This window comes from Phyllobates terribilis, unplaced genomic scaffold, assembly GCF_046119375.1.
Source record: "Phyllobates terribilis strain yellow unplaced genomic scaffold, ASM4611937v1 Scaffold_4__5_contigs__length_816908805, whole genome shotgun sequence".
Classification (NCBI taxonomy): domain Eukaryota; kingdom Metazoa; phylum Chordata; class Amphibia; order Anura; family Dendrobatidae; genus Phyllobates; species Phyllobates terribilis.
Window position 1 is genome coordinate 639,491,601 of NW_027362764.1, and position 12,898 is coordinate 639,504,498.

Consider the following 12,898-nt stretch of genomic DNA (forward strand, 5'->3'; position numbering starts at 1 on the left):
GGCTAACTAAACTGCTGTTGTATACAATATATAAAATCATGTGTAAAACAGATTATTACAATACAATAGAACAATAAATTTTCAGAGTGGGTGGACAACTTCTCCACCTTTACAATCCACTGTCCCTTAACCCACTAGCAAAGACTGATTGATCATCTGATTTGTGAGCTTTTTGTTCCCCATTCAAAATTCATGCTCACTGCACTTGTTTATGTTTTCAGTTTATGTTTTCATTGTCTGCTAATTTTTATTTGTGTATTCAGTGTGCTTTCATGCTAAAACTGTAGCCAGGAAACCTGTCATGTAAAAACAATATTAACCTGGAGATATGGGGATAATATACAGATTTATATCATTATGAAGCTGCCTGGCGCTCGCACAGTTAGGTCCGCTGCCTGGACAAAGTTAACTTATTTTCTCCTGGCAGCCTCAGGCTTTCATTCACAGAGGTGGGCCAGCACGTCTTCAGTTACTGCTCAGTGCATAGTGAGCACCGGCTGTAGCTGTACCCAGCACTGACAGCCGGCTCTAATGCTGAGCCGGCTGTCATTAGCGTATGCCTCTAAATTAATTTGACGCTCCCTTTACTGCATGTCCATCAGTAAGAATGGCATATGAGATGCCAGTCTTAATGAATGGGGGACTATATATCATAATTCCAATTACATCTCATGGTTGAAATTAATATCAGATAGAGAAGGAGAAATGCAGTCCATGTGTAGACTCAGACATGATATGGATTCATTGAGACTAAGGTGAGGGTAAGGAACTTACAGGTGCATCTCACTAAATTAGAATATGATCAAAAAGTTAATTTATTTCAATTCTTCAATACAAAAAGTGAAACTCATATATTATATAGAGTCATTACTAGTGATGAGCGCGCATGCTCGCCGCTACTCGGGACTCCCCCGAGCATCTCAGTACTCGAGATGCTCGGAGCTCACTGAGTACTTTCAAGATGCTCGGCCGGGAGCTCGGGTCCCCGCCCTGCATGTTTGGAGCTATTCAGAGCACCAATCAGGCAGGGATTGTCTTCCACTCACTGTAATGTCGCAGCCATGGTAGTTGTGGCATTACAGTGATTGCCCAAATCGATGGGAACAGTGCTCACAGTGAAACATGAAAAGCCAGCAATTCAGCAGCGGCATACACCGGTACCGACAATTTAGAACGGAAAGGATAGAGCATCACACATAGATTAGATGGATAGAAACATGTCAGTCACATATATAATAAATTATTATACTGCAGCATGGCAGGCCGGATGGCAGCGTTCTGCTGCGATCCAGCCTGTCATGTCAATGTAGCAGAGCTGAAGCCGTCCTGGGAACCATGGAAAGGTAAAGATGAGGTTGGTTTATTATTTTACTTTTATTGCAGGAGATCGTTGGCTTCAGCTGGAATGGGCGTGATGGTAAGTAGGGTTTAATTTAGAACATTAAAGAATTGTGTCTTTATTTCAATTAAAGGACTTTATTCTGGGTGTTTGCGTTTTTTTTAACTTTCACTATGGGGTTAGTAATGTGGGTGTCTTATAGATGCCTCTCCATTACTAACCTGGGCTTGATGTCAACTGGTATTATAAGCTGACATCAACCCCAGCCCTATTACCCCACTGCCACCGCTACAGGGCAGTGGGAAGAGCGAGGCTAAGTGCCAGAATTGGCGCATCCTATGGATGCGCCATTTCTGGGGCGGCTGACGGCTGGTGTTTCTAGCCTGGGAGGGGGCCAATATTCATGGCACCCTTCCTGGGCTATTAATATCAGCCCCCAGCTGTCTGCCAAGCCTTTGCTAGGTATTAAAATAGGGGGGACTCCATGTCATTTTTTTGGGGGGGTCCCCCATTTTAATAGCTAGTAAAGGCTAGGTATTCAGCTGGGAGCTGATATTTGTAACCTGGGAAGCTCCGTGGGTATTACCCCCTTCCCAGGCTTCAAACATTTGCCCCAGTTGTCTGCTTAACCTCCGCTAGAGACTAAAATTACGGGGAACCCCACACCAATTTTTTTTTAATAAATCCTTTATTTTAACACTAAATGACAAGTACAGTAACCAACACTGTCACTGTACTTATTATATATATGACTGACATGTTTCTATCTATCTAATCTATGTGTGATGCTCTATTCTTTCTGTTCTAAATTGTGGGGTACCGGTGTATGCGCTGATGAATTGCTGGCCGGCTTTTTTAAAGAGACAAAAACGCTATTATTTTTTTTTTAATAAATCCTTTATTTTAACACTAAATGACAAGTACAGTAACCAACACTGTCACTGTACTTATTATATATGTGACTGACATGTTTCTATCTAATCTATGTGTGATGCTCTATTCTTTCTGTTCTAAATTGTCGGGTACTGGTGTATGCCGCTGATGAATTGCCAGCCGGCTTTTTTAAAGAGACGGGTGCATGAAAATCGGAGGGCACTAGTGTGTTCCAAGTGCCCTGCTATGTTTTTCATGCACACTTTTATATACCTTGCCTACCTGTCTGCCTATATATTCTGCCTGCCTGACGTTTAATTGAGCACTGTTCCCATCAATTTGGGCAATTTTTGACCTTCTGCAGACCGCGGGGGGGGACCGCCAGAAAAATGCTCGAGTTTCCCATAGACTTACATTGGGCTCATTGCTCGGGTCGAGCACCCGAGTATTCCAATGTGCTCGACCCAAGGTTCGAGCACCCGAGCATTTTAGTGCTCGCTCATAGCTAGTCATTACAATCAGAGTGATCTATTTCACGTGTTTATTTCTGTTAATGTTGATTATTATGGCTTACAGTCTATGAAAACAGAGCAGTCATTATCTCAGTAAATTAAAATAATTAGCAAAAAACACCTGCAAAGGCTTCCTACGCGTTTAAAAAGGTCCCTTAGTTTGTTTCAGTAGGCTCCACAATCATCGGGAAGACTGCTGACTTGACAGATGTCCAGAAGGCAGTCATTGACACACTCCACAAGGTCCCAGAGTTCCAATTTTCATTTGGAAATCAAGGTCCCAGAGTCTAGAGGAAGAGTGGAGAGGCACACAATCCAAGCTGTTTGAGGTCTAGAGTGAAGTTTCCACAATCAGTGATGATTTGGGGAGCCATGTCATCTGCTGGTGTAGGTCCACTGTGTTTTATCAAGACCAAAGTCAGCGCAAGCATCTACCAGGAAATTTTAGAGCACTTCATGCTGCCCTCTGCCTACAAGCTTTTTGGAGATGGAAAATTCTCCAGCAGGACTTATCACCTGTCCACACTGCCAAAAGTACCAGTTCCTGGTTTAAAAACAACAGTATCACTGTGCTTGATTGGCCAGCAAACTCGCCTGACCTTAACCCCATAGAGAATCTATGGGGTATTGTCAAGAAGAAGATGAGAGACACCAGACCCAACAATGCAGATGAGCTGAAGGCTGCTAACAAAGCAACCTGGGCTTCCATAACACCTCTGCAGTGCCACAGGCTGATCGCCTCCATGCCACGCCACATTGATGCAGTAATTGATGCAAAAGGAGCCCCGACCAAGTATTGAGTGCATTTACTGAACATACATTTCAGTAGGCCAACATTTTGGATTTTAAAAACATTTTTCAAGTTGTTATTATAAACTATGCTAATTTACTGAGTTAATGACTTTTGTGTTTTCATTGGCCAAAATCATCAACATTAACAGAAATAAACACTTGAAATAGATCACTCTGCTTGTAATGACTCTATATAATATATGAGTTTCACTTTATATATTCAAGAACTGTAATAAATTAACTTGGTGATGATATTCTAATTTAGTGAGATGCACCTGTATTAATTTCCTATAATAAATTCTGGCTGATGCTTTAATTATTAGCCAATCACATTCTTGTCTGATCAGGAGAACTTTGACTAACTACTAGTGTTGAGCGATACCTTCCGATATCAGGAAATATCGTATCGGATTGGATCGGGCCGATACCCAAAAAGTATCGGATATCGCCGATTCCGATACCGGAAACCAATGCAAGTCAATGGGACACAAATATCGGAATGAAAATAAACCCTTTCTTTCCTTGTAGGTTAATTCTACATGAAGTAAAACAACTAAGAATAATGTAGAATGACATGAAAAGCCGGCAATTCATCAGCGGCATACACCGGTACCCGACAATTTACAACAGAAAGAATAGAGCATCACACATAGATTAGATAGATAGAAACATGTCAGTCACATATATATGAAGTACAGTGACAGTGTTGCTTACTGTACTTGTCATTTAGTGTAAAGGATTTATTAAAAAAAATATTAGTGTTTTCGTGCACCGTCTCTTTAAAAAAGCCGCCGGCAACTCAGCAGCGGTACCCGACAATTTATAACAGACAGAATAGAGCTTCACACATAGATTAGATAGATAGAAACATGTCAGTCACATATATAATAAGTACAGTGATAGTGTTGCTTACTGTACTTGTCATTTAGTGTAAAGGATTTATTTAAAAAAATAATAGTGTTTTCATGCACCGTCTCTTTAAGAAAGCCGGCCGGCAATTCAGCATCTGTACCCGACAATTTAGAACAGAAAGAATAGAGAATCACACATAGATTAGATAGATAGAAACATGTCAGTCACATATATATGAAGTACAGTGACAGTGTTGATTACTGTACTTGTCATTTAGTGTTAAAATAAAGGATTTATTTAAAAAAAAAATTGGCGTGGGGTTCCCCTTAATTTTAGGCTCTAGCGGAGGTTAAGCAGACGGCTGGGGCAAATGTTTGAAGCCTGGGAAGGGGGTAATACCCACGGAGCTTCCCAGGCTACTAATATCAGCCCCCAGCTGAATACCTAGCCTTTACTAGCTATTAAAATGGGGGAACCCCCCCAAAAAAATAACGTGGGGTCCCCCCTAATTTAATAGCTAGCACAGGCTAGGCAGACAGCTGGGGGCTGATATTAATAGCCCAGGAAGGGTGCCATGAATATTGGCCCCCTCCCAGGCTAGAAACACCAGCCGTCAGCCGCCCCAGAAATGGCGCATCCATAGGATGCGCCAATTCTGGCACTTAGCCTCGCTCTTCCACGCTGCCCTGGTGCGGTGGCAGGGGGTAATAGGGTTGGGGTTGATGTCAGCTTATAATGCCAGCTGACATCAAGCCCAGGTTAGTAATGGAGAGGCGTCTATAAGACACCCCCATTACTAACCCCATAGTCAAAGTTAAAAGAAAACACAAACACCCAGAGTAAAGTCCTTTAATTGAAATAAAGACACAATTCTTTATTGTTCTAAATTAAACCATACTTACCATCACGCCCATTCCAGCTGAAGCCAACGATCTCCTGCAATAAAAGAAAAATAATAAAGCAACCTCATCCTTACCTTTCGATGGTTCCCAGGACAGCTCCAGCTCTGCTACATCGAGATGACAGGCTGGACCGCAGCAGAAAGCTGCCATCCAGCCTGTCATCCCGCAGACACTGAGAAGGCAGGCATGCTTGCGCTCCTCAGTGTCTCTCTGTGACGTCATCCAGATGAGCCGAGTTCATGTCCAATGAACTCAGCTCACCTCATGCACGTCACTGACAGCGTGGGAAAGTTCTCCTGCACTCAGCGCTTCAGCGTGAGAATTCTCCCACGCTGTCAGTGACATACATGAGGTGAGGTCATGTCCAATGAACTCAGCTCACCTCATGCACGTCACTGACAGTGTGGGAAAATTCTCACGCTGAAGTGCTGAGTGCAGGAGAATTTTCCCACGCTGTCAGTGACGTACATGAGGTGAGCTGAGTTCATTGGACATGACCTCGGCTCATCTTTATGCCGTCACAGCCAGACATTGAGGAGCACAAGCATGCCTGTGCTTCTCAGTGTCTGCGGGATGACAGGATGGATGGCAGCGTTCTGCTGCGGTCCAGCCTGTCATCTCGATGTAGCAGAGCTGAAGCTGTCCTGGGAACCATGGAAAGGTAAGGATGATGTTGCTTTATTATTTTACTTTTATTGCAGGAGATCGTTGGCTTCAGCTGGAATGGGCGTGATGGTAAGTATGGTTTAATTTAGAACAATAAAGAATTGTGTGTTTATTTCAATTAAAGGACTTTTTTCTGGGTGTTGTGTTTTTTTAAATACTTTACTAGAAATTCATGGTGGTCATGTCTAATATTGGCGTGACCCCATGAATTTTGGGCTTAGGGCCAGCTGATAATACCAAGCTGGCCTTAACCCCTTTATTACCCAGTGAGCCACCGCACCAGGGCCCTGGATGAGTTGGGTACAGCGCCAGAAGATGGCGCTTCAATGAACGCGCCATTTTCTGGGGCGGCTGCGGACTGCAATTTGCAGCGGGGGTGGCCCAGAAAGCTTGGGTCTCCCTGCGCTGCGGATTCCAGCCCCCAGCTGCATAGTTGTATCTGGCTGGACACAAAAATAGGGCGAAGCTCCACGCATTTTTTTTTTTTAATTATTTCATGAAATTCATGAAATAATTAAGAAAAAAAGGGCTTCCCTATATTGTTGTGTCCAACCAGGTACAAATAGGCAGCTGGTGGTTGGGGGCAGCCCGTTCCTGCCTGCTGTACCTGGCTGGACACAAATATAGTGCGAAGCCCCACGTCAATTTTTTTTAAATCATTTCAGGAAATTCATGAAATAATTAAAAAAAATTGATGTGGGGCTTCGCCCTATATTTGTGTCCAGTCAGGTACAGCAGGCAGGAACGGGCTGCCCCCAACCACCAGCTGCCTATTTGTACCTGGCCGGACACAACAATATAGGGAAGGCCTTTTTTTCTTAATTATTCCATGAATTTCATGAATTAAAAAAAAAAAAACGTGGAGCTTCGCCCTATTTTTGTGTCCAGCCAGGTACAACTAGGCAGCTGGGGGCTGGAATCTGCAGCGCAGGGAGGCCCAAGCTTTCTGGGCCCCACCCGCTGCAAATTGCAGTCCGCAGCCGCCCCGGAAAATGGCGCATTCATAGAAGCGCCATCTTCTGGCGCTGTACCCAACTCATCCAGGGCCCTGGTGCGGTGGCTCACTGGGTAATAAAGGGGTTAAGGCCAGCTTGGCATTATCAGCTGGCCCTAAGCCCGAAATTCATGGGGTCACGCCAATATTAGACATGACCACCATGAATTTCTAGTAAAGTATTTAAAAAAAACACAAACACCCAGAAAAAAGTCCTTTAATTGAAATAAACACACAATTCTTTATTGTTCTAAATTAAACCATACTTACCATCACGCCCATTCCAGCTGAAGCCAACGATCTCCTGCAATAAAAGAAAAATAATAAAGCAACCTCATCCTTACCTTTCCATGGCTCCCACGACGGCTCCAGCTCTGCTACATCGAGATGACAGGCTGGACCGCAGCAGAACGCTGCCATCCAGCCTATCATCCCGCAGACACTGAGAAGCGCAGGCTTGCTTGCGCTCCTCAGTGTCTGGCTGTGACGGCATCCAGATGAGCCGAGGTCATGTCCAATGAACTCAGCTCACCTCATGCACGTCACTGACAGCGTGGGAAAATTCTCCTGCGCATGCGGTGAGCGTGAGAGACTCGGCTTATCGGGATGCCGTCACAGCCTGACACTGAGGAGCGCAAGCATGCCTGCGCTTCTCAGTGTCTGCGGGATGACAGGCTGGATGGCAACTTTCTGCTGCGATCCAGGCTGTCATCTCGATGAAGCAGAGCTGAAGCTGTCGTGGGAGCCATGGAAAGGTAAGGATGATGTTGCTTTATTATTTTTCTTTTATTGCAGGAGATCGTTGGCTTCAGCTGGAATGGGCGTGATGGTAAGTATGGTTTAATTTAGAACATTAAAAAATTGTGTCTTTATTTCAATTAAAGGACTTTTTTCTGGGTGTTTGTGTTTTTTTTAAATACTTTACTAGAAATTCATGGCGGTCATGTCTAATATTGGCGTGACCCCATGAATTTCGGGCTTAGGGCCAGCTGATAATGCCAAGCTGGCCTTAACCCCTTTATTACCCAGTGAGCCACCGCACCAGGGCCCTGGATGAGTTGGGTACAGCGCCAGAAGATGGCGCTTCTATGAACGCGCCATTTTCCGGGGCGGCTGCGGACTGCAATTTGCAGCGGGTGGGGCCCAGAAAGCTTGGGCCTCCCTGCGCTGCGGATTCCAGCCCCCAGCTGCCTTGTTGTACCTGGCTGGACACAAAAATAGGGCGAAGCTCCACGCATTTTTTTTTTTTAATTATTTCATGAAATTCATGGAATAATTAAGAAAAAAAGGGCTTCCCTATATTGTTGTGTCCGGCTAGGTACAAATAGGCAGCTGGTGGTTGGGGGCAGCCCGTTCCTGCCTGCTGTACCTGGCTGGACACAAATATAGAGCGAAGCCCCACGTCAATTTTTTTTTAATTATTTCATGAATTTCCTGAAATAATTAAAAAAAATTGACGTGGGGCTTTGCACTATATTTGTGTCCAGCCAGGTACAGCAGGCAGGAACGGGCTGCCCCCAACCACCAGCTGCCTATTTGTACCTAGCCGGACACAACAATATAGGGAAGCCCTTTTTTTCTTAATTATTCCATGAATTTCATGAAATAATGAAAAAAAAAAAAAACGTGGAGCTTCTCCCTATTTTTGTGTCCAGCCAGGTACAACTAGGCAGCTGGGGGCTGGAATCCGCAGCGCAGGGAGGCCCAAGCTTTCTGCCCCCCTCCCCCCCCCCGCTGAAAATTGCAGTCCGCAGCCGCCCCGGAAAATGGCGCGTTCATAGAAGCTGGATGCTGTACCTGGCTGGCATACAAAAATATGGCGAAGCCCACGTCAAAAGTTTTGGGAAAAATTAATTAAAAAATAAATAATAATTTAGGGACTGCATCTTTATTAACTCCTCAAATGTCATTTAGTGTTAAAATAAAGGATTTATTTAAAAAAAAAATGGCGTGGGATCCCCCATAATTTTAGTCTCTAGCGGAGGTTAAGCAGACGGCTGGGGCAGATGTTTGAAGCCTGGGAAGGGGGTAAAACCCACGGAGCTTCCCAGGCTACTAATATCAGCCCCCAGCTGAATACCTAGCCTTTACTAGCTATTAAAATGGGGGACCCCCCCCAAAAAAATGACGTGGGGTCCCCCCTATTTTAATAGCTAGCAAAGGCTAGGCAGACAGCTGGGGCCTGATATTAATAGCCCAGGAAGGGTGCCATGAATAATGGCCCCCTCCCAGGCTAGAAACACCAGCCGTCAGCCGCCCCAGAAATGGCGCATCCGTAGGATGCGCCAATTCTGGCACTTAGCCTCGCTCTTCCACGCTGCCCTGGTGCGGTGGCAGGGGGTAATAGTGGTGGGGTTCATGTCAGCGCCAGCTGCCATGAAGCCCAGGTTAGTAATGATGGGCGTCTATAAGACACCCCCATTACTAACCTACAAAGTGTTAAAAAGAAAAAACACACTACACCCAGAAAAAAATAATTTATTTGAAATAAAACACACCATTTTATTTAATTCTTAGTTCACTAAAAATAATAGTTACCTGTCCACGTTCCTGTGCTGATCTCCCATGCACAGCTGTCACATCTGGAGATGGTGACAGCTGTGCATGGCTGCTGTAAGCTCACACTGCCGGGAACACGTCCGCTCCCGGCAGCGGGAGCCACTGACTGAGGTCACCGGAGTGCATTCAGGCAGCGCAGCTCCGGAGACCTCCTTTACGGCAGTGCTGTACCGTGGGAATTTCTCACGATACAGCAGGGCCGTAAAGCAGCTAACCGGAGCAGCGCTGCCTGAACTCCGGTGAACCCGCTTATGCAATGACGGGGCTGCTTTACGGCCCCGTCATTCTAGCGGCGGCAGCGGTTCAGAGCGGTCACATTCTATGTGGCTGCTCTGAACTGGAGATCTTCGTGGGACACTCGTGGACTACTCCGGAGGGGTAAGGATAAGGTTGTGGTTTATTATTTTATATTTTATTACAGGAGATCGATGGCTTCGGGGAATTAGGTGTCTAGGTGAGTATAGGTGTAGTTTTTTATTTTTTACTTTATTTTAGGTGGCGATCGGCGGGGACAGGTAATGTATGAACTAATTTATTGTAGGTAACCACTGGCCACCAATGACATGTATTTAACATTTATTGGGGACACAGTAGGGCAATTTAAATAGCAGGATCAGACTGATGGGAACTACTGCTCCCATCGAGCTGATCCTGCTGGCAGGAGTGGACGGGGGACAGACATAGGCCGATGGGAGTAGTAGTGTCACATCGGCCTATGTCTGCCTGCACGCACAGACACCCGCACACATCGCACAGACACCCCGCACACAGACACCCCGCACACACACTAATCATGACGGTCTGATGGTCTGTGAGGTGTGGCTGACCTGTGCGGTCGTGGGAAAGTTCATGTGAGTTCATGCAGTCAAGCATGAACTCACATGAACCCTCTGAGGGCACCGCGGCTACTTCAAATGAACAGCTGATCGGCATCACCTGATACCTCAGCTGTTCATTTGAAATAACCGGCGGGAAAGCGCAGCACAGAACGGGAAAGCCGGCGGTGAAGTCTTTTCACTGCCGGCTTCCCCGCCCGGGTCCTTCGCTCCTTGGTGCTGCGCTCCCTGCCCGGTCCTAACTTACGATCGGGATGGGAGGTGGCGAGGGGAGCGGAGGATCGGGGTGGGAGGCTGCGGGGAAGCAGTATGGGGCTGTGTGATTGTTTAAAAGCCGGCGGCTTTTTACCGCGCGCCGGCTTTTAAACAATCAGGAGAATTCTCCCCCGCTGGGATGGCATTCTGATGACAGGCTGGATCGCGCTGCCATCCAGCTTGTCATCCTTCACAGACACTGCAGAGCGCAGGCATTATGGGAACTTCCGATTCCGGTATTCGATATTGTAAAAGTATCGGAATTAAGTATCGGAATTCCGATACTGCGAATATCGGCCGATACCCGATATTACAGTATCGGAATGCTCAACACTACTAACTACCTATTTTTAAGCGCAAGGCTACATCAGCAAGTTCTGAAGTCTACCATCAAATATGCCTTTGAAAATAATGACAATGCATCTACCTTAGATCTCAGGCTTTGAGTTTCAACACAGCTTATATCTGAAGTACCTTTATCAAACTAATCTCATTTGGGAAAAATGAGTAAAAGAGAATTTAAAAAAAAAAAGCAATTGAGATTGCAAAATACACAACACCAATCCAAATCCCATCCAAAACCCAAATCTCTGTTCTATATAAGCAGTTGCACTCATTCATTCATTCATTTATTCATTCATAATGTATACTTTAGTATTAATGCTTTCAAAACACTAATGTTTCCATAGATTTTTTTCAATTTGTCAGTTATCACAATGTTAAATTCCTTAAAACAAAATAGGCTAACTTTTTTTTTTTACTGTTTAGATTTTTATTGTGTTTCTACAATAAAATAGATTACACTGAAGTGACAGAAATGAATTGTGCCAAAAGCACATACAGTATGTAAGAAATGAATGCAAATGGGAGCATAGTTCATTCTTAATAAGTAACATTGTCACTGAGACATGTACAACAAACATTTTATATGCAACGTTGGGATATATGGAAAGGTGTGCTCGGGCTTGTAGTTACACCTCCTAATCACGATTGGAGTAGTAATAAAAATTGTAGAAAAATAACTGTAAACCCACGTATCACTTATTTATGATGGTGCAAAGTTAAAACCAGAAGTTTACATGCACTATATAAAAAAAGACACATATGCATGTTTTTCTCAATATCTGACATGAAATCAGAATAAACCTTTCCTGTTTTAGGTCAATTAGGATTACCATAATTTTTAATATTTGCCAAATGCCTGAATAATGAGTGAGAGAGGATACTTTAAGGCATTTTTATTACTTACTGAAAAGTCAAAAGTTTACATATACTAAGATTACTATGGCTTTAAACAATTCTGGACTGCCCATATGATGATGTCATGTGTTTGGAAGCTTCTGATAGTTTTTTTGGCAACATCTCAGTTAATTAGAGACACTCCTGTGGATGTATTTTAATGCACACCTGAAACACACTGCTTCTTTTGTGTAGCGTCATATGAAAGTCTAAAGAAATCAGCCAAGATATCAGGAAGAGAATTGTGGACTTGCACAAGTCTGGTTCACCCTTGGGTACAATTTCAAGGTGCCTCGCTCATCTGTACAAACAAGATGGGAATGTCCAGCCATCATGCCACTTAGGAAGGAGACGGGTTCTGTGTCCCAGAGATGAATGTGCTTTGGTTCGACATGTGCATATCAACTCAAGGACAAAAGCAAAAGACCTTGTGAAGATGATGACGGAAGCTGGTAAGATTGTGTCAATATCCACAGTGAATGAGTGCTGTATCAACATGGGCTAAAAGGCCACTCAGCCAGGCAGAAGCCATTACTCCAAAAGAAACATAAAAAAGACAGGTTAATGTTTGAAAATGCACACAGGAACAAAGACCTTAATTTTTGGAGACATGTTCTGTGGTCTGAGGAAACTAAAATTGAACTTTTTGAGCATAATGACCATCGTTACCTTTGGAGAAAAAAAGGGAGAAGCTTGGAAGCGTAAGAACACCATCCCAACTGTGAAATACGGGGTAGCAGCATCATGTTGTGGGGTTGTTTTGCTGCAGGAGGGACTAGTGCACTTTACAAAATACATGGCATCATGAGAAAAGAAGATTATGTGGCAATACTGAAGCAACATCTCAAGACATCAGCCAGGAAGCTAAAGCTTGGCGGAAATGGGTCTTCCAAATGGACAATGACCCGAAGCATACTGCCAAAATAATAAGAAAGTGGCTTAAGGATAACAAAGTCAATGTTTTGGCGTGGCCATCACAAAGCCCTGATCTCAATCCTATTGAAAATTTATGAGTAAAGCTGAAAAGGCAGGTGCGAACAAGGCGACCTAAAACCTGGATCAGTTATACCAGTTTTGTC